We start from the raw sequence: 21,061 nt of genomic DNA, 5'->3' as shown, positions 1-21,061 counted from the left end.
GTAAACTAGTGACTATATGGTGATGGTAGTAATATTTTCTGGGTAGTTAGGAAGACAAATAAAATATCAAGATCTGATATAATTTATTCAAATGGTTTTCACTGGAAAAATATCTCTTGATGTGCAGTTGCTGTGGCCCAATCTAACCTGTTTCTTGTGAAATGTTGTTAAAACAAACAATGGTTGAATCAGCTTCATGTAGACAAATAGGTGGCAGAACCCAGTGAAGTTATAAACTCTTTATAACAGAAAAGAAAACCAGCTGTGTGGAGAAAAAAAAGTTTGTTTGTTGATTTTTTTATTCTGATAACAGATAAAACAAGAACTTAATTTGTAAAATAAGGTAGTGCCCTACCGAAGTATATGCAAAATTAAGAGAAAACCAGTTATTCAGTTAGTTCAGTTCTCTTTTCATTCTAACTCAGGATCTCAGTTTCCAATTTCAAAGGATCTCATTTTGGTCCACAAACCAAATAGAATTTGGACAGTATATCACTGGAATAAGCCTTTGTGACAAAGAGGTATTCAAAGCTCAGTGAAGTGAGAAGTATATTAACACTGGTATATCCAACATATCCATGTGCATTCCTGAGATATATATCTATATATTTTTTTATTACTAATACTAATAAAGGCAGGGCACGGGTGCAGCAGGCCTTAGTTTCTGTCTTTGGGGACTTTCATCTTTAATATAGTCTCTTAAAAATACATGCATTGCTACATTTTTCATTACCCTTAATTTTTTCATCAATCACGTTAATTTATACAGGGGGCACTTAATAATAGCTAATTAACACTTATGACTTTTTAAATTAAAAGACCTTTGGAGAGATTACTGCTGATTGCGAAAAGGTTTTTGTTCCTCCCATTAAAAAGAGAAAGAAAGAAAGACTGAAGATCTGGCTCGGGTGTATGAGGGGAACTTCTCTCTTGCTTCATTGATCATACAACAAATGAAAACAGCAAAGGCCTGTGCAAAGGCAATACTGCTATTAGCCTACACTCCTGAAAGGTGCCTTTATTTTAACTGATTATTAAGCAGCATATATATTATTCAGAGTGAACCTTTAAATAGCTGAAAATTAAGTTATAATTTACTGGGGAGATATCCAAACCCATGTAGCTATTAGTACCAAAAAAAAATCTCCATGATGTCATACAATGTCCTGAAAATATATTTTTATTATTACCAAATGAAGAGAGAAAAAGCATTGAATTTTGACAGTGGATTATTGCAATCTCATAGATTGCAATAATATTTTTAATAACTCCCCTGTTATTACAGTGAGAAATAGGCTGTGTTTAGTTTTTGCCTGCAATCACTTTTGGATATATGAGGGAGCTGTTTGGATTCACACCACTTTCCTTCTCTAATAATGACAGTATGATTAGTTCCTTTTAATAAACAAATGTGTCCCTCAAAATTGAGCAAATGTGCTAAACACTTCCAGTGTTCTCTAAATCTCAATGATCTAGCCAGAAAACTTTGTTTGAAAGCCTCAAGTGAGGACTTCTTTTTCTTTTTTTTGTAGTTGGTAGTGTCATTATTATAATAACTATTACTACAATAACAGCAATATTTTATGATGATAATGATGATGATGATAATGATGAAGATGATGATGATGATTATATCCCACCAATTGGTGTCTCCATTCCCTGACAGAGCCCACAAAAATACTCTGTCTGGAACATCTGTAAGATTCTACCTCAATCTGGTGACAACAGGAGGGAATCCAGTCTAGAAGGACAATATTCCATCCCTGAGGTAACCTCTGACCACCTGTCTTGCAGCGGCCTCCCTCCAGCTGCCCAGGGCCCGAGGGAAGGCTGTCTAACACACACAGTTCTTCCTCCCACATTCACCCTAGGTCATGATGTTTTTACTCTTTACAGATGAGCATATCTGGCTGCCAGTAGCACCTACTGTTTTATGAATATCTTTTCTAAGTAAGATGAAAGCAGGTTCTTGCAGTATAAAAAGATCAACATCATCCCTGTTTGGGAGTTCCACTCCTTTTTTTTAGGCACACAGCTAAAGGTGCCACCTTGGTGGCAGCAGCATTCTGTAGGCCACATCTCACAGTAAGGCCTGTGTATCACACAGTCTGCCTATCATAAATTTAGATCACATGGGATGATTTGCTGCTGCACCTCAGACTCAATAAAAATTGAAGCCAATTGAAATTACATCAGTTGCTCCTTGTAAGGCTTCCTCTCAAGGCCCTTCATCATCTTTGTAGCCCTCCTTTGGACCCTCTCTAACACCTTTATATTCTTTTATATTGTGGCACCCAAAACTGCCCCCAGCACTGGAGGTGAGGCTGCCCCAGCTCAGAGCAGAGCAGGACAATCCCCTCCCTTGCCTGCCTGGCCATGCTGTGCCTGATGCCCCCCAGGACAGGGTTGGCCCTCCTGGCTGCCAGGGCACTGCTGGCTCATGTTCAACTTGCCACTGACCAGGACCCCCAGGTCCCTTTCCATGGGGCTGCTTTCCAGCCTCTCATTCCCCAGTCTGTCTGTACATCCAGGCTTGCCCTGTCTCAGGTGCAGAATCTGTCACGTTCCCTTGTGGAATCTCATACAGCTGGTGCTTGCCAATTCCTCTAATTTGTTAAAGTGTCTTTGCAGGACCTCTCTGCCCTTGAGGAAATTGACAGCTCCTCCAATTTAGCGTTCTCTGCAAACTTAGTTAGTATTTCTTCAAGTCCCACACCCAAGTTGTTTATGAAGATATCAAGGAGCACAGGGCTGAGGATGCAGCCCTGCAGAACCCCACTAGGGACTGTGCTGCACAAGGCGATGTCTCAGCTCTCTCACAGCTGCAAAGTGGAGGAAGGAGACAGCCAACAGGGGTGCCAGTTCAGAACACTGAATGCCTGTTTTCCCCTTTCAATCAAGATTTTCTGCAGTAAAGCAGTACTGAGTCACCAAAAAAATGATGGGAAAATCATTCTCAGATGCCAAGACAGTTTTAGACCTGGGGCAGCAGGAGTCAGCAGCAGTATTATCACAGCAAACACGTACCAGCCCAGCTGAGCGATGGGACTTGAAGTGTGGTGGAGGCATTTCCTCACTCCTCATCCGAGCAAAGAGGCCAGCCTGTATCAGGAATCAAAGCAGTGTAACAGAAGAAACTCCTGTGAGAAGATAGTAAGGCGGTGCAGCATGGCTCCGAAATTACCTAACATCTCGATGAACTGGAGCAGGATTTACATATAAATGATGTCAAACAAACATCTTCCCTGTAATACTTTGCCAGTAACCACCTCAGCATTATTCATTCTGATATCACTCCACACTGTGAAAATATGCATGAGCCAGAAGAGCTTTACTATGTTCTACAGGGTAGAAAAAACAATTATAAATAAAACCAAAAAGCAAATAGTCATTATTATATATTGGCAATTTACTTCATAATGGCCCACACAGATACAACCAACATCCCTTATGTTAGAATTGCACGCGACAAGTCCCCTCACAGTTTAAAATAGAACTGTTCTGGTATGCTCTGTTGAATTACCAAATAACTGAATAATAATAATTAAAAAGGATTTTGAAAAAATTAAGCTTCAATTTACAATGGTTTATAATTCAACACTGAAATTTTAAAATCTCTTAGGCTCTTTAATCCACATTTCCAGAAGGTGCCTGATTTTTTCTCTCCCTACAAATATTTTTGCATCATTATCAGTAACAGCACCAGTGATTCATACTTACTTTACTCTCTCAGAAAGCCTCAGATGCTCTGCAGATTGAAATGTATGAAATTCTGACCCTGCATATAACAACAGGCACTGGAAACATCATCTGTTACAGATCAGGAAGAAGGACATATGTTTAGTCTCTTGAATTTCTGCAGAGAGAAAGGTTATAGCAATACTTAACACAACTTGAGACAACAAATATTCAAGGGAAGATGGAATTCATGGTTATTGGTAGTGTGTTCTCGAGAATGGATTTTGTCCCCCATACTATCTTCATAATTTGCCAGCTAATTCATCCATCTACTTATCTGTTCAACAATTTATAATCATCATCCATTGTTTTTTATATGACAGCAACAGACATGGTGAAACCCCTGGTGGATTTCATTAAGTCTTTGGCAAATCTTCCCTTTTTGGGATTAAATCTCTTCTTTGTCTCTTTTTGGGAAGCGTATGGACATTTAAGGTTTACAGTGAGTAGACAGTTAAGCTTCAGGGGCTTAAACTACATGTTTGACTCAAAGTCGAGTTTCTCTGAAGGCTTGGCTGTTTTCCCTGGAGATTGAACATCTGTTTGATCTCTACAGGAAGACTATGCACTGTGGGATCCCCTTAACTGAAGATGTCCCCAGCATTTATATGCTGCTTCTGGGGCTTTGTGAACTGCCTTGGCCCCAGGAAGCACTGCTATCGTGGCAGTGCATAAATCAGAACTGGAACTTTGATGTAAATGGGGCTGAATCCATTAATTGCTTTAAAAGTCTTTGTGATTTGCATTGTCCCAGAGGACATGCAGTTATAGTGATTCAAAGATCATACCACGCTTTGATGTTGCCAGGGCTGGATTCATTATTGCCTGAAATTGTAAGAACAAAGCTTTACATGGACACTGGAAATTAGCTGGGAGCCAGTGCAAGGATGGGAACCATGGTATTTCCTTCTCCAGGCTTAATGAGCCTTGGAAGACCCCAGCGCTTTCTGGGTACACAGGAGTTTAGTTTCTTTTCTGGATTGCTGTCAGCCTGGTTTGTGAAGTATCAGGATAAGAGCCTGTGCAGAAGTCTGCCTTATTGCACACGAGGCAGTCTCTCTGAACACCTTTTAGCTATAAATCACCTTTCAGCTCTGTGCTTAGTCTCCAAAAGCTGTGAAGATATCTTTGCTCACAGATAGATCCTTAAACTCCAGAGTTCAAGTCCCATTGTTCAGAAATTGTACTCAGACTTCAGAGCCCAAAGTTGAACTATTTTACAAATAACCACCGGTACAAATTTTAGTTTAGCTCTGTGGACCAGAAAAACAAGTCTATTACTTTCCCAGGATTCAGTTAATTCATTATACTGTGTAGAAAGCTAACACACATGTAAGAAAGAAATTTTAGTTTCTTTCTTACAAGAATTTTAATTCAGATTAATTTTGTAGCCTGCACAGAAATACTTTTAAAATATATGCATAGAATGGAAAAATCAGAAACAAAATAACAGTAATGAAGTCAATAATAATAATTGTAATTAGCAATGCCTTTCAGTTTTCCAGACTGGGCAAGGAAGGGTTAAAACAGTTTGTACCAATTATTGACTACAAGATCTGCAAATGATTGCATAAAATTTCCAAAATATGCCTGCAAGCTTCTATTATTGATGTTGTGCCCCAGGACATGCACATATGGATTTAATTGTCTAAAGTGTTTTATTAATTAAATTGCCATGATTTACCTCTCCCATGTTAGCATTTACAGTTTATGAAACAGCTCGTAATTAGGAAATGACTATACTGATGTTGCTTGTTTACTTTGCAAGCAATACATAATAGTGCCACATTCCTTTTTTTAAACCCACCCTCCCAGGCTACCTTTTTTTCTAGCCCGATTAACAGGCAACTGCTGCTGGTGCATTAAATTGCTTTTTGGATATGTTTAGGGGCAAAGATAACTGCTAGGGCTACTGCTGCTGTTGGAGTGCACAGCAACATCCCTCCTCCTAAACTGGAAGCTTCATCCAGAGCTTAGTGAAGTTAACAGACCTCTTACATTGGTGTGTTTTGGATCTGTCCCAACAAGCAAAAATTAGTCTTTTTTCCCCCTAAATACAGTATCATGTTGATTGTGGAACATCCTGAATACTCTAACCAGATACATACTGCTTTATTCTCAGAGACAAGGTTTTGTGTTTTCTTTACTGGCTCTCAGAAAGATTTTCTAAGATACTCATAAGTAAATGCCCTGAAGTTGCACAATTGAATTTATCCAAATGAAAGAGAGGCTGTAAGTTTAATGTGGAAGAATATTTGCAAATGAAGAGATCAAAGGTGCACCAAAAGGTTACTTAGCTGATGAAATGGATAATCCATCTCTGTCTGAAAGTTAGTATCATTAAATTTATAATCAAATTCTATAGTCTCAAAATTTTGCACATTTTTTGTTTACTTGGAGAATGCAGATACTATATAAATGACCCATATGTATATATATGGAGGAAGAGAGAGAAGAATGGAGTGTTATTATAGCAGGCAGTTGGACTTGATGATTGTTGTGGGTCCCTTCCCAAAGAAATATCTATTCTATTCTATTCTATTCTATTCTATTCTATTCTATTCATTCTATTCTATTCATTTCGCAAAGAAATTTCTATTCTATTCTAGTCTAGTCTAGTCTATTCTATTCTAGTTTAGTCCAGTCTATGTATTAAGACCAGAATGGAAGAGAATGATCTCTTGAGTAAAATTTGCTACAAAATGTCACTTGCTAGTGTATATAAATATTCCTACTCTTTTTCCGTTCTCCTACTCTTCACTCTGGGATAAGATCTTACATAGGCATGGCCTCTTGTATTTCCATAAATTCCAAAAGCCTTTACAATCCTTGCTGAAGCCAAATAACTCAGTACTCTGCTCTCACCAGCCTCCTGCTGAGTTCAGGGAGAGTAGGGATGGGCACAATGCAATTGATGGCATTAATTCAACTTAAATGTGTTCTGGCTCATTTGTCATGCAAGCTAAAACCCACATGCATCTTTGGTTGAAAGTTGCAGTTAAAAAAGATATTTTGCAAAGAAGAGAAGATATGAGGGATGGGAAACAGGACTTGAGATGTTCATATGAAAACTGGTGCTTTCCTCTGAAACTGAATTTAATTCTTCATATGAAACAAAATTCTTGTGCTGCTTAATGTTCTTAGTCTAGCAGTGCAGTAGCTATCTTGGCAGTGTCACAGCTTGGATTCCCCTACCAATGTAATGTTTAATAGAGGCCTTTCACCAGACAGCAGAATATAAAGTGTTCTTTCAACTACTGTCATTGATCTTAGCAGCTTTGGACTGTTTTAACAGTTCTGGTAATACATGAAGTTCTCTTAGAAATTTTTGCTGCCCTGGTGGCTTATTGAGTCTTTGGTGTGCACTGAATTATATTTCAAAGTGGTACATTAATAAAGGGGCTTTTGTGAGAGATCATTAAATGGGATTTACTGACTCTGTTGTTTAAACTTTGGTTCTGTTTGATGAATTAGTGAGGTCATGTTCATCTTCTGTTGGGTTGATAAGTTAGTTTCTTCCTTCTTTGCTATCTCTGTAATAGGAATGGAAAATTTCTGTGATCAAGCAATGCACTAGAAGAGAGTTGAAATCAGATAAATAGGGAGTTTTCAGCTGGAGCCTTATTTAATGTCTCAAAATATTCATTAAAGCCTGTTCTGCTAAGTCCTATGAAGCCTGATAGTCAGGAAACATCTTTGATAAGATGCTCATTTTTGCACCTACAAGATGCTCATTGTAGGTGCAAAACCCCTGAGAATGCTGACCAAAATATGACTGTTCCCTCAGAGACAGACTCCCATGTGACACAAATATTCTTTATTCCAGGCCAAGTTCTTCAAATGTTAACAAATTAGTCTCATGATGGTTTACTCTTGTAAGTACATTAGTACTCTTATTGGCATAATCACAGTTATGGAAATAGTGATTTCATACGAGTCAGGATAGATCCTCCTGCATAAAACCACAGGCAGAAAAATAAAAAGTCTAACCTTTTTCTGCCATTTCCAAAGTTGCAGTGGACTAAGAATACAGACATACCCTAGACTTATCTATCCTTAGGAAATGTAAAATGGTGGTTATTATTCTACACTTGCTGGAGTACCCAAGCCACACTGATTCAGTGTTATCTGTTCGGGCTCTTATTCCTCTTTGATAGAGAGTGACAGGAAGGTGATTTGGAGGAAGGTGATTTGGGTCTAGGTTATTACTGTGGAGCATGGGAAAACTCTCCTGTGTACTGAGCTGGGTACAGGTCATATTCTCTGTCAGCTTTTCATTCCATCTGAAAATCAGCCGTGCACATCTACTTGGTGCTCCAATTTTCCCTAGGGTAAACATGAATGAAAGCCAAAGAGTCCCATCGCATCTCACAGGGGTCCTTACCTGTAAACACTGCTGCCTCTTGGAGGAATCGCTCTTTTTCCACCTGCTGCTGAGAAAGCCTAGAAAGATATACTCTAAAGCACAGCTTCCTGCTCTTGAAGTGGCAAAGTTTGTTTTCCCCATATCTGGGAAGCTTTGAGTAGACTGTTCCTAAACCATGCCACAGGCCGTTCTCTTTGTGAATGCTAATGCACAGAGTCACCTCCTTCACCATCACGTACATGCTTCAGGCATCCCACACCTTCACAAGGTGATTTCATTAGGATTCCAATTAACAGCCTGCAAAGAAATATCTGTGTTGCTCTTTTCCCTGTAAATATTGTAACTTCGGTTTGCTGCTGGAATTTCAAAGCCTGTATCTGTGCAATTAAAGTACCAATTAACTGCTTTTCAGTTTCATTTTCTCATTCACTTCTGGGTAAACTCCTTTACTATAGCTAATAATAATAAAAAATGAACTAATCAGAAAAAAAAGAAGAAATGCATGAAATCCTCAAAGATATGATCTAACCTTTATGGGACTCAGAAAACCACTTAGTACCAGCACTTGTTATAATGTTTAGCTCCATGAGGGCAGCAGCAGTAAACCTAGTACAGCAATGTTTTTGCCTCTTTAGAATATAAATTAATTGAATTTAAAATGGCAACATCAGTGTCAGCATGACATCTTGAAATCCCTGCCATGATTTTCAGTGTGTGTACAGAGCATTTCTGGATGGAGCAGCATGTGGACAGCCTCTGGCTGGTGCAGAGCTCTGCTTGATCTCTCTGCTTGGCTGCTGGAAGCCCTAAAGTGTTTTCTTGCCCTTATGGAACAACTCACCTTTGCTGTAATGGACAATGTACCAAGCAACAAACACTGGATATGGATAATGCTGCTGTGCACTCCTGCATCCTGTTGAAGCTGTTTGCCTCTCAACTAAAAATGACAGAGAAAAATTAATCTAGTAGGTTTTAACAGAAGACTGTTTTTAAAGGCATGCATACATATCTTGCCAACAAACATTTTTTTTTTCAACAATAAAGTGTCATTCTTAACAGAGGGCTTGGTACAAAGCCCAAGAGAATCAAGAGAGTGAATTCTGCTCACTTCTTTAGGCTATGGATGAAGCTCTTCAAGCAAATAATTTTTTCCTCTCATCCACAACTCATGTAAGTGACATGTAGAATCTCTGATCCAAAAAAGTGTCCCATAAATTGTTGCAGACAACTTTTATGAAAAATCCTTTCCTTAGGATTTTTCCTCCTGAGAAGCCGAGAGACCTCAGGAACAAAATGTAAACATTGATTATCTGCTGCTGTGGAATGCAACAGGTGGATCTGTGATTGGTCCATGTTTGATGTTTGTAATTAATGGCCAATCACAGCCCAGCTGGCTCGGACACAGCCTGAGCCACAAACCTTTGTTATCATTCCTTCCTATTCTATTCTTAGCTAGTCTTCTGATGAAACCTTTTCTTCTATTCTTTTAGTATAGTTTTAATGAAATATATATCATAAAATAATAAATCAAGCCTTCTGAAACATGGAGTCAGATCCTTGTCTCTTCCCCAATCCGAAAACCCTTGTGAACATCGTCACACATAAATTGTGCTTTGTAAGAAATAAGGAGCAGAAGTTTTTCCCAGGCCTTGTCCCACCTAAAACTTCACCTGAAGCTGTGAAGTACTGCATATTACTGTGGCCATAAATGTAAAAAGATCTCGCCTGTTTATATGCAGGACCAGATGTTCAGAAATGTTCATCTTGCACAGGAGGACCAAATTACACAGCCAAAGCTGTGAGACCAGTCCTTGGATGACACCAGTTGTAGTTCTCTGGTGGCCTTAGGGCAGGATATGATGGCTGTGGATCCATCCCATGGCTTCTAGTGTCCATCACCACATTAGTCCATATCTACAATGGTCTCTTTTCTAAGTCACAGATAGAGGTTGTCATTTCAGGTGCCCAGAAACAGAAGTTAAACCCTTTATTTGAGCCTTCACTTGAAAATTTAGCCTCATATATGCCTCTGCCAGGTAGTCATGAATGAATGCTACAGTAACAAGGAGGTTCCAGCACAAGTAGAAGCTACACTTGGCACCCAGGAAAAGATAAATCCATGTCATTTTCCTCTTCCGTTGTATCTCTTGTGACAATATTCATTGGCCCCAAGTGACATCTTTTATGACTGTCTTATTTTATTAAGCACTAAGCAAAACCTGTATTTCTCCAGAGCACTGAGGGGCCACCAGTGTGAATGCCATTAACATGCTAAAGAGTTCTGCTTCAAGAATAGTGTGACCTGTTCATCTGTATGTTAATAGAGCTCATGTCTAGAAAGATTGGAAGGCAGTCTTCCACCAGACATAGGCTGCTGCTGAGAACAATGGACAGGGCTCCTGTGAAATAACAGCAGCAATGATAATAAAGTTGGTACTTTTTATAGCCCTTCTATAGCACCTTTCATTCAAACAACTCCAAGTGTCCTGCAAATTAAGTAGGCCGGACAGCAATTCTGGTACAATCTGTTGTGGCATCTGAGAGAGTGTAGGTGGGAAAAGAGTGAGATTTGTCCTTAACTCCAAGGGAAGCCAATGGGAGAACTGTGGGTAGAAGCTGTAGTCCCAATTCATACTTCCCTGAAGTCAGACTATAAGGCAACTTCATCTATACAATGCAAAGAACACAGGGAGTTTAGAAGATGGAGAAAGATATTTCTCAGAAATAAAATATCCATATCAGTTATTAATTTTCAGTCTGGGTTCCTGAAATCAGCTTCTGTATAAACACATAAATAATACTGCACTGCTTTTCAGTGACACTGAGCATACAGAGCTAGATCTCAGTTTAAGTCTAGGCATCTCAGTATGAATTTAAACTTGTTGAAAGGATCTGGGATTCAAACTGGTGGCAATTCAGTATCACAGCTAATGGAATCTGGTTATTTTCTTGATGTTCAACTGATCTGTCTGTGTTGCAGCTAAAGTGCAACATGTCTGTGTTAGACTAATAGAACCATAGGTCTATAATAGGTCTATTTTACTCATAGGACCAAGTTATGCTGCGAAGATATTTGGCTGACAGGCAGAACCACTGCTGAGAGCTCCAAGTCCTGTGTGGCTTTAGTGGCATCACCTCAGTGCAGGAGTAACAAAAGTCTGTGGAACTTTTCTTCATACTGACCGAGGAACCTGAATCCTTCTATAGGCACAAATTTGTCCCCATTTTGTGGTTACATCTCTCCTGCAGCTTATCCTCTGTATTTAAATGGATATATAAGTGCATTCCTATCAGCAATATTAAATACTCTTGAAATAAACTCAAAAGAATTACTGCAGAGAATGGAAAAGGTTATCTCTGCTTCTTACCCCAATTTCTTTGTCACGTACATAGAATTAAGAGGAAGGATCAAATCAATTTCTCTTCTTCACTGGGTCCAGATTTAAAAATACACTTCCCCAGGAAAGCTGTGAATTGCACATTCCCAGCTCAGTACTTGCTCTAGACAGCCTTTTGTATCACACAAACAGTGTGAATGGGCCAACTGAAATTTAGTAGGGCAGGACAGCAAAGTCCGAGTTTTGCTCTGTCCCTAGATTTGCATGTTTTGCAACTCAAGATATCCTTGATTTTCCTTGTTGGTCTTTCCTTGTTGGACTGATAAACAGAACAAAGCAGCTGCTTCTGTGTAGCAGCAAAAGTTACATCTTTAATCAGAAGGAGATTATGTGGCTCAGCCCTGTACCTGGGCTCATTTGTGCACTTGCTTTTGTGCTGACAGTGGATGCAGAGCAGACCATGAAGCCAACAGCATCTTTGCCCTGAAGAGTGTTTAATATGAAGGATAAGGAGAAACAACCAGTCATACATATAATTACTTTGCCATAGGAATAAGACAGTTTCATCTGGCTGATTACAAGGATACGTGTTTAAATGAAGAGTTTAGGGGAAAAAAGTAATTGCTTTACTGAAATAATGGCAGGTACCTGGGAAGAGATGCATAAAAAATGATTCATTAGGCAGGAATCAGAAGAGACCTCAAACACACACCAAGGATTTTCTCGCTGCATTCAGATGAAGCCAAAAGTTGGCACTGTGTAATTACAAGATTTTTTTTTTAAAATGGAAAGTGTCTAAAACTGCTGCATAATCTGCACTTTTGGCTCTCATCCATGCCATGGTCTAGCCACATTGTGTAGAAATTCTTCCTGTTTTTCTTCACGGATTTCCTATTTTATGCTAAAAATTAATGTTGTCTGTCACTCAACAATATATCAAGTGATAAAATTCACCCAGCAAGGTAAATATTAGACAATGACCAGAAATACCACTTGATAAAGTAACAGTAGAGTCTAATAACAGGGGATTTTATCAAAAGAAAAAAAATTAAAGAAAGAAAAAAAAGAATACTGAGTAGTTTCCACTTGATCCCTTTTAAGGTTGGAATGGATTGAAGTTTACCTGAATTCAAGGAGAGAAAATCAACTAAATCATACACTGTCTGTGGGAATTGAAATCCATGATGTCTAACAATAAAGGGAAAGTTTTGAAAACCCAAAAGATGTGAAAGAAAAAAAGAAGCATAATGATTAAAAAAAAAAAAAAAGAAAAAAGAAGAAAACAAGCAGAATGGAGGAGACCTAAAATAGGGAAGCTGTGAGAGAACACAACATTTTGTAAATGAAATTTTTTGGGTGCATCTTCCATATATGTTCACATCTTAGAGAGTTCATTCAAGCTAATTGAACCTAGAATGTTTTTAGAGGTTATTTTGCTAATTACTATATTCAGAGCTTCCCATCAGCCATGCAGGGCTATGCCACTTCAGACCATTTAATATATCTCAGCCTACTGGTAAAACTAGCAATAAAATTTACTTAACTGATAGAGTTATATCAAAACCAGCAATACACTGCTAATTGCAACAATCCAATTTAGAAGTGACAAATCAGCCAAGGAAAAGTTAGCATCAGCACATGATAGCATTTTTGACCTTCTTCTGAAGGGCAACACAGCATTTTGGTAAAAGTATTAATGTGAGTTATATTAGGGTTACATGTTGCTCTGGGAATTGCCTGTCAGCAAGAAGTAGAAGAAATGATGTATCTTTTACTGTAGTCCAGAGATGTAAATTTTGTTGCAGATTATGAGAAACAGTTTCCCTAGGTGTTTTTTTTAACTAGAGAAACAAACATTTTTACATTATTTAAAAATGTAGCCAGGTTTCCATCTCGTTAAAGAGGGCAAAACCCCTGCAAAAGCTCCTGCATGAGCTCCAGTCTCAAAGTGTGACATAGGAGCACAGTATGTGGGGGTGGGAAAAAAAAAGGAAAAAACAGAGAATGTTTAACATTCAGAATTTGTCCACAGCTGATAATTTATTGGAACTCATCTGTAACAAGGTCTGGCACTGATTTATAAGTTGATTTGAAAAATAAATAAAAGTGATAGAAACCTGCATTTGGTTTTAATGATAGACTGTTGCAGCATGAAAAGTAAGGATATGAAACATTGCAAGGAAATTAGATATTATGCCCTGAAGACAACTGCAGCTACCAGCCCATTAATTGTTAGATATTTATTATTAAAAATTTCTTTTCATGAGTGACTGCAGAATATTTGCACTCTTAAAGTTGTTGAGTTCTGACATGAATGAAGCATATGAAGCTCATTTTTTCTCCCCTCTCTGTGTGTCCGTGTGTTTGTGTTTGTGAAGCTGACAAGGTAGCTGACCCAAGAATGTGATGAATCTTTCCTGCACAAACCAAACACACAAGTGCTGCTTCTGAATTGAGACTGAACAGAATAATGAATACTGGGAAGTTTGAAACTGTTCTGAATTTCAATAGCAAGGGGCTTGGCAGTGCTTGGAAAATAGTCTTTCTGAAAGTAGAGAGGGCCCAGCTCTGTTTCCAGTGAGATGAACAGCATTCCCCAAAAGCTCTGACAATCAGTATGGATAGTGTATCATCGCCTGTGTGTTCCCAGAGCTGAAGCAATTATACACCAAGTGCTGCAGAAAAGGAGAGACAGGTAATGAGTCCAACCCAGCAGTGTATATTTAAAAAGTGAAAAAGAAGGGAAATAAAATATCTCTTTAAAAAGTCCTCTAAAGCTCTTGGCAAACTGAGGCATTATATCATGCCTTAAAAATACAGAGAAAATCTAATGGAATTAACTGTGAAAGAAACCAAGTTCACGGAAAGGCAAGACTTTCTAACACATCCTCCTGCTTCTCCACTCTCACCTTAGTAAACAGCCAGCACTGATGGCCTTGTGACAAAGCAGTATCTAAGGAAAAGAGCACACACAGGAGGCACAGGGAGGTGTGTGAGTATTGATTGCCACATTGAGCTGCTGAGTGCTGACTGTGGGTGCTGACCTGCCTGTAGGAATACAGATATTAACATGCCCTTTCTTTTAAAAGTATTTTGAGGACAACTAAGGAAAATGGGAAAGGCACAGGGAGAGAAAAACATGTTTTATTGTTACATGGTTGTTAGATTGTGTTAACATCTAGACTCAAAAAATATTGCCTACATACATAAAGAGAAATGGTCCCCATTTCAATCTGCCTATGATTTACCTCAGAATTTGCTATGAATTATTAATAGCAGTTATAATAATTAAGTATGCTAATAATGTGACTACAGAGGTTTAGTGGAGGAAGATAGGATTTAAAATCCTTGCTACTTAGATTATCTGAGGCAAACCATGATGAGCCTGTACAGCATTTGGATCATGAGAGGCAGCTATTGACTCTCACCAGGAAGCAGTACATGCCTCCTTGTTCCTCTTTTCCCTTCAAGGTTGTATTAACAGTTTATCTGCATTTCTCCATCCTCATTTCACTTGGAAGACTCTCTGTGAGGTTTCATGCTCTACATAACAGGACTTCTGAAAGCAGGGATGTGTTCAGCTCATGCTAAAAGGAATCTGGTACTTCATCCTTGGGATGTGAACATTTCTCTCTCTATAATGAAATATAACTTACATTCTACATTACTGTTCTTTCCTTGCTGATATTTCTGAGTGGTTTCTAATGAAGATAAAATCAGGGAGGCCAAGACTTCCTCTTCAGAACATGGATTTAAAAACAGAGGAACATTTTATGCAGTGCAGAAAAAGACAGCTATTAAAGAAGATTCACAGTTATAGGCAAATATATTAATAGTGGGGTTAGCTCTTGAAATGAGAATTTATAACATGCCTTAACCTAATCCCTCATTAAGATAATTTATTCCCACCCTCAAGGTCTCACATCACAGCTAGCACTAGGCAAATAATTAGTAACAAACAATTCATTTGATCAATTTCAACTCCTCTTTTAAAATGAATTGCTAGCCAGTGCAGTACAATTTTCTCAAATATATTTATAATTTAACATTATTTTCCATTTTTTGTGATGTATTTATAGCATGGTGTTTATCCAGGAAGAGTTGGGTGCTTGATGGTAGCTAGTCGAGGTATTTTGAATTTTACTTGCTGAACACCTGTGCTTTCAAGATTCAAATATTATTTTCCCTAAATTAAGTTGAGTACATGAACCTTGTAATCCAAAACTCACAGATGACAATGGGAGCTCTTTGCTCTGAGGTCACGTTGCTCAAGAGACTCACAGCTTCCTTTGTAGTAAGATGAGAGGGAGACCTGTTTTTATCCTGCTGCTGAGAGAGCATCCTTGCATAGTGAAGGTTGCAAGCCTAGGTGCTAATTAAGGTAGCCTTAGAAAGTTACTGCACCAGAAGCATTTCCTGATGAAACTCCATGAAGTATCCAAACACTTGCTGAAGTACTGAATATGCTTCTTGCTCATCTGCCCTTCTGCCTGCTGTGGAGAAACCTGTGGGAGTCTAGTTAGTAAACGTGGCATCCAGAGGACTGAAAGGCTGTGAAATGAATTGGGGTCTCTGACACAGCCCTATCTGGGCCACCACAACAGCCCTGGAAGGTATTTTCAAACTACATTTTTTTCATGTTATAACTGTCAGAATGAGAGCAGTTATCAAGCTAATGAAATTAATAAAATAAATAATTAATAAGACAAAGAAAGAGCAATGCAGAGGTTATGGTACAAAGGCACTGGTCTGGGATCAAGCAGGTCCACATTAGAGTCACTCTCTTTTCTTTTCCTCTGAAGTGGGAGAAATATATTGTCATTTTTCACATGTGGCTGACTGCCTGTTGGTTTGGTTTGCTTCCTATGACAAAGGTGACTTTGCATCACAGGGCTGTTTGCAAGGCAGAGCTGGGTATGTGTTACCCCAACACAAACAGACAAAGCTATGTGGTTCAAATAACCTCCCTAAGACAAGCACTGTAAATCCAGAAAATTCAATTCAAGTTCCACTTATGAAACTATGGAGAACAAAGCAGAGAACGTAACTAAAGCCCTCAGCCTCACCTCAGCCTGGAGAGACGTGAAGCTGTAACTATTCAGTGACAGACAGGCATTTTAGATCTTCAAATTAAAGACTTTTAAAACAACACTATACATTTTCCTTCAGCGTTTTACCCTTTGCATGCCTGGATGCAAAGCAGGGAAAAGGTGTGGGCTGTTTGGGTAGGAGAGCAAAGTGATAAACTGGGCGGTTCTGGTTGGGGGTAGTTATAACCTTCCTACAAAATTTATATTCTGTGCATTTACATTATCAAAATGTGAACTCAAATTTAATTTAGCTCAAGACTCCTTAGGAAAAACTATTAAAATCCTGTTACATTAATGCCAATTAAGAAACTCTACTAAGTACTAGCACTTAATATTCCTAATGAAGGCACCATTAAAAATTTAAAAATCCTGAACCCTCATGCAGACCTTTACTCCAAAAAAAAAAAAAAGCTAGAGCAAAATCAAAGGAAAACAAGGATATATTTTGACAATTTTTTCTCCCATTTACTTGCTGTTTTAGAGGACTTTCAGAGTGGCAAGATCTTAAAAGGACAGGTAAAACACAACCCTGGTATTTCTCCACATTGAGAATGCACTCTGGAACCCCTGCTAAACAGCTATATCAGCCTTATTCTGGAGGAGTTACAGAAATGTGAAGATCAAATTTCCAGGTGTTGATGCTCCAAATATAATGCTAGTAAAATATAAAGAATAAAATCCAAAAGAATATTTTGTGCTGATTCTATTTTGTCCTGTAAAACTAATAAGATACAATGCACCTTTAATATAGGACCTACATAGAAGACCTAATTGTTTCAGTTCTCTCCTACCTACAAAACTGCCCAAATAAATTATGTTCCACAATGTGGTGGGAAGTGCCCATCTTCTCATCCTTGTATTTAAACTTCCTCTCTGAACTTGTAACATTACAGCCTTCTCAAGTAAAAGGGACTGAAAGAGATTCCAGGAGGCAGGATGACAGGTGTGGTAACCGGATCACTGGATAAAGGTCTGTTCCAGCACTTAACTAAAAATGTAACATCTTGTCTTAGATCAAACATTATTTCCAGTAAAACTGAATTTTTCTTCCTTGGCTTTTGTTGTTCCTACCTTTTCTACCACCAAAATATTCCCTACACTTTCCCTAAGGATGAAATTTGTCCTCAGCCCAAGCCAAGTCATACACATGATTACTCCAGTTTGGTTGTTGAGTTTGAAGGAGTTTAAATTGCTGAAATTCAGCCCCAGGGGGGAGTTGGTTGATCTCATTTTGTGGTAAACTGTATGTTTTTGCTTTTCTTTGAGAATTTCTTCTAGTCTCAATTTGTATACACGGTTTCTTTAAAAACCATTAATTGTTGTTCATTCTGCAAAAACACACGAATTTCATGCATATTAAACATATAAGCTCATACAAGTGTGCTGTCCTCCATTGACAAGGCAAGGTCTCAAATGCTTTATTTTTGTTCAGGAAAGATTTTTTGGCAGAACAGAAGAACTAATTCCTCTGTTTCAACAGGAGATCCCAAAGATATGAGATGCTGTTCTCTTCTGAAATGTAAGTAGCATTTACAGTCTTCTTGCAGGGAAATAACAATAGATCTGCAGTCCATGCAGCTCATATGTGTCAACAGGCTTCATGGCACACTGTGCAATGCACTACATTCAATAGAATTTGGACAAATTTGTAGTTAATACACTTCTTGCAAACTAAAAATACAGATTTTCACAGATAGCTGTGGAGAAGCAGGGAGTTGTGTCTGAACAGAACTTTATTAATACATTGTTTAAAAAAGAAGATGTAATATTTTCAGACACAGATTTCTGAGCAACAAATACAAGTAAATCACTTGGTTTGCTTTCAAGTACTAGAATTCCAGAGGCAAAGAGATGAAATTAAGTTAGACTCATAAGTGTCAGTTATTTCACTGTCAAAATAAATCTGCAATTGACTATATGGTAGTTAAGAGAGTTAGGATGTAGCTCACACTTTAACAGAAATGAAATTATACCTGATAGAAAAATGTGTTGGTTTTGTTTATTGGTAGGATAATATAACAGGTATAAATTCAGACTTAATATTAACTGGTTTAGCAGAGAGGGGAAATGTTCATCCTTACAGCAATGGGCAACTCACAGGCTAGTGGTACTGCTGTTTTGATAGCTGGATATTAAAAGACCACAAGCAGTGGGGCATTGCTGTGATTTTTTCACCATTTTTTCTGCTAAAGAGTGCTGAGGTTATGTATTCAAGGAAGTATTGGCTGCATCCCTCTGCTCACTCCCAGATATTCTCCAGCTCTTTGCAAAACGTAACTGAGTACAGGTCACAGACACATCAAAGCTGCTGCAAGGTAAGGAAGAATGTGATTTTAAACTGTCAGCTATTCCACAGTAACATCCAATGTGCTCAACATATATGAGATAATTTATGGGTTTTTCCACTGAGAAGTGTGCACACATGGGCAGCTCCTACTGCATGGAATTTTTCTGAGTCTCACATCACAGGAATTTGTGGACACAAACTCTTTGCTGTCTATCACCCATTTTAAGGAGCAAAACATTTACGAATTTTTGGGGATCTGGTCTTTATTTTCAATAATTCAAGACCTTTGCACAAAGAAATAGTCCACGTATCTTCTTCTCAAAAGGAGAACAAAATGAACATTCAATAAGGGCATAGTTGTCATAGTGAAAGGAACACTAAAAAAAAATCTTGCACAGTACAAAATTAGTAACTAGGATGCCAGGTTTTTTAATGTATTCTCCAGTTATGAGAAAATGAAAAGGGTAAAAGCAGAGGAGCAAATATGGACATAAAGCCACAAGCAATCCAGCGTGGGTTGCACCTCTGACTAAAATAAAACAACATTCTCCCAAAGGTTCAGGTCCTCATGCAGCTACCTCAGCTCTTTTTCTGTTACAGCCTTAAAACATCAAAGAGCAGAAAAATCAAGCTTTTTGCAAGAAATAACAGAGGTAATGGATGTACTGCCAGGCCTCCCTGCTGTGGCAGTTTGGAAAGGATGATGCACTACACACCATCTTATTTGCTGTTGTGACGAGCTTCAGACATGTACCATTATTTACTACATGATGCTGAGAAAATAATGCAGGTTACCAATTCTCTTGAAGAAAGATTGCAATAATAGAAATGAAGATGGATGAGAAGAGATGCAGTTTTTACTGTGAATCTCAAGAAATAAACTAAACAGAGGGTAAAAGCCTAATATTGAAAACTACTTATAAATAATCCCCTGCACCATAAAATTCTAATTAGGAAAAATAAAACAAATTAAAAAGAATCAATCTGAACCCCCTAAACTGTGCAAAACACACTTGTGTGAAATCTGCATTTTCTAAAAAACACATTTTAACATTCTAAGTCATTAGCAGAAAGAGAACAGCTAATCTGATCAAACAACCACAGCTCCAGAAAAAGAAATCTAGCATATTGAGGAAATTGTACAATAAATTATAAAAAGCTCCCTTTGGCCGCTTGTGTACCTACCAAACATTGTTCAGTCATTTTCAGTTTTGCACAGATGTTCTCAGATTTGAAGGACCTGCACTGAAGATGACTGACAGAAGCCATCCTTTTTCCAACCACAAAGTCTCAGCATCCCTACATCAAGTAAGATACACATTTAAGATTAATCCATCTTCACAGTGGATCTCCACAGACAGGAAGAGAAGCTTTCCATGGAGAGGGGCAGCCTGATGCTCTTCTGTGGGGGTTGAATTTGATATTTTCAGAACAGTAAAGTAGTAAAGGCTCAACAGTGTTTAAATTGTCTTCAATTCCTTTGAAAAATCCCTGTCCTGAGCCTTAGTTTGATTACTGAAAACTGCTTTGTATCTGTTGCATTCAATATTATGCAATGTAAAAGTAGGATGTCCAAGACTTAATACTCTTGCTCTCCAACACATCTTGATTTTCACTCCTTTCTTTATCCTACCACAGTGCAGAATGCAGAAATACAATCTGGTAAAAGATAGCACATTGCACCTTTCTGATACACAGCTACACCTGTGCTCCATACAAATTTAGCTCTCAGTAGGAAGAAAGCTAGCTGTCTTCACTAGTGACATTTTTACTGACATGCCAAACTATGTATCATTTGTACGCACCCTATGCTTCAACTTCCTGGGAAAAACCCCCGAATTCTCATCAAAGAATGGATTCTATTGAAGCGTGTTTTGATGCAAAATTTACCAAGTCTAAGATGGTCGATTCAAGCAGCCTTTACCTATGTGCCTGGAGATCCAAAAGCTTCAGGCAATAAGAGGTCTCAGACTTGGCAAGCATGCAAGCATGATAGCTCAATCTCAGGCTGTTTTAATCCCAGGAAATATGAAGTCTGCAAGCCAAGCTTGTACAGCCAGGCATGAGCTATTTATTAAGAATAAGGAGTCCAGGGAAATCAGGTGTGACTCAAAGTAAGGATTAGCTACCTTTAAACCAGTTCTTATCTACAAAGTTACACAGAATTTGTTTTCTTTTATATATTTCCTAATAGTAAGAATACAGTCTTCATTTGAAGAGGCCAAGCACTCACTCAGTTTTT

Source organism: Camarhynchus parvulus, chromosome 2 (assembly GCF_901933205.1).
Source record: "Camarhynchus parvulus chromosome 2, STF_HiC, whole genome shotgun sequence".
Classification (NCBI taxonomy): domain Eukaryota; kingdom Metazoa; phylum Chordata; class Aves; order Passeriformes; family Thraupidae; genus Camarhynchus; species Camarhynchus parvulus.
The sequence above is the reverse complement of the archived record's forward strand: the minus strand, read 5'-3'. Positions refer to the sequence as shown.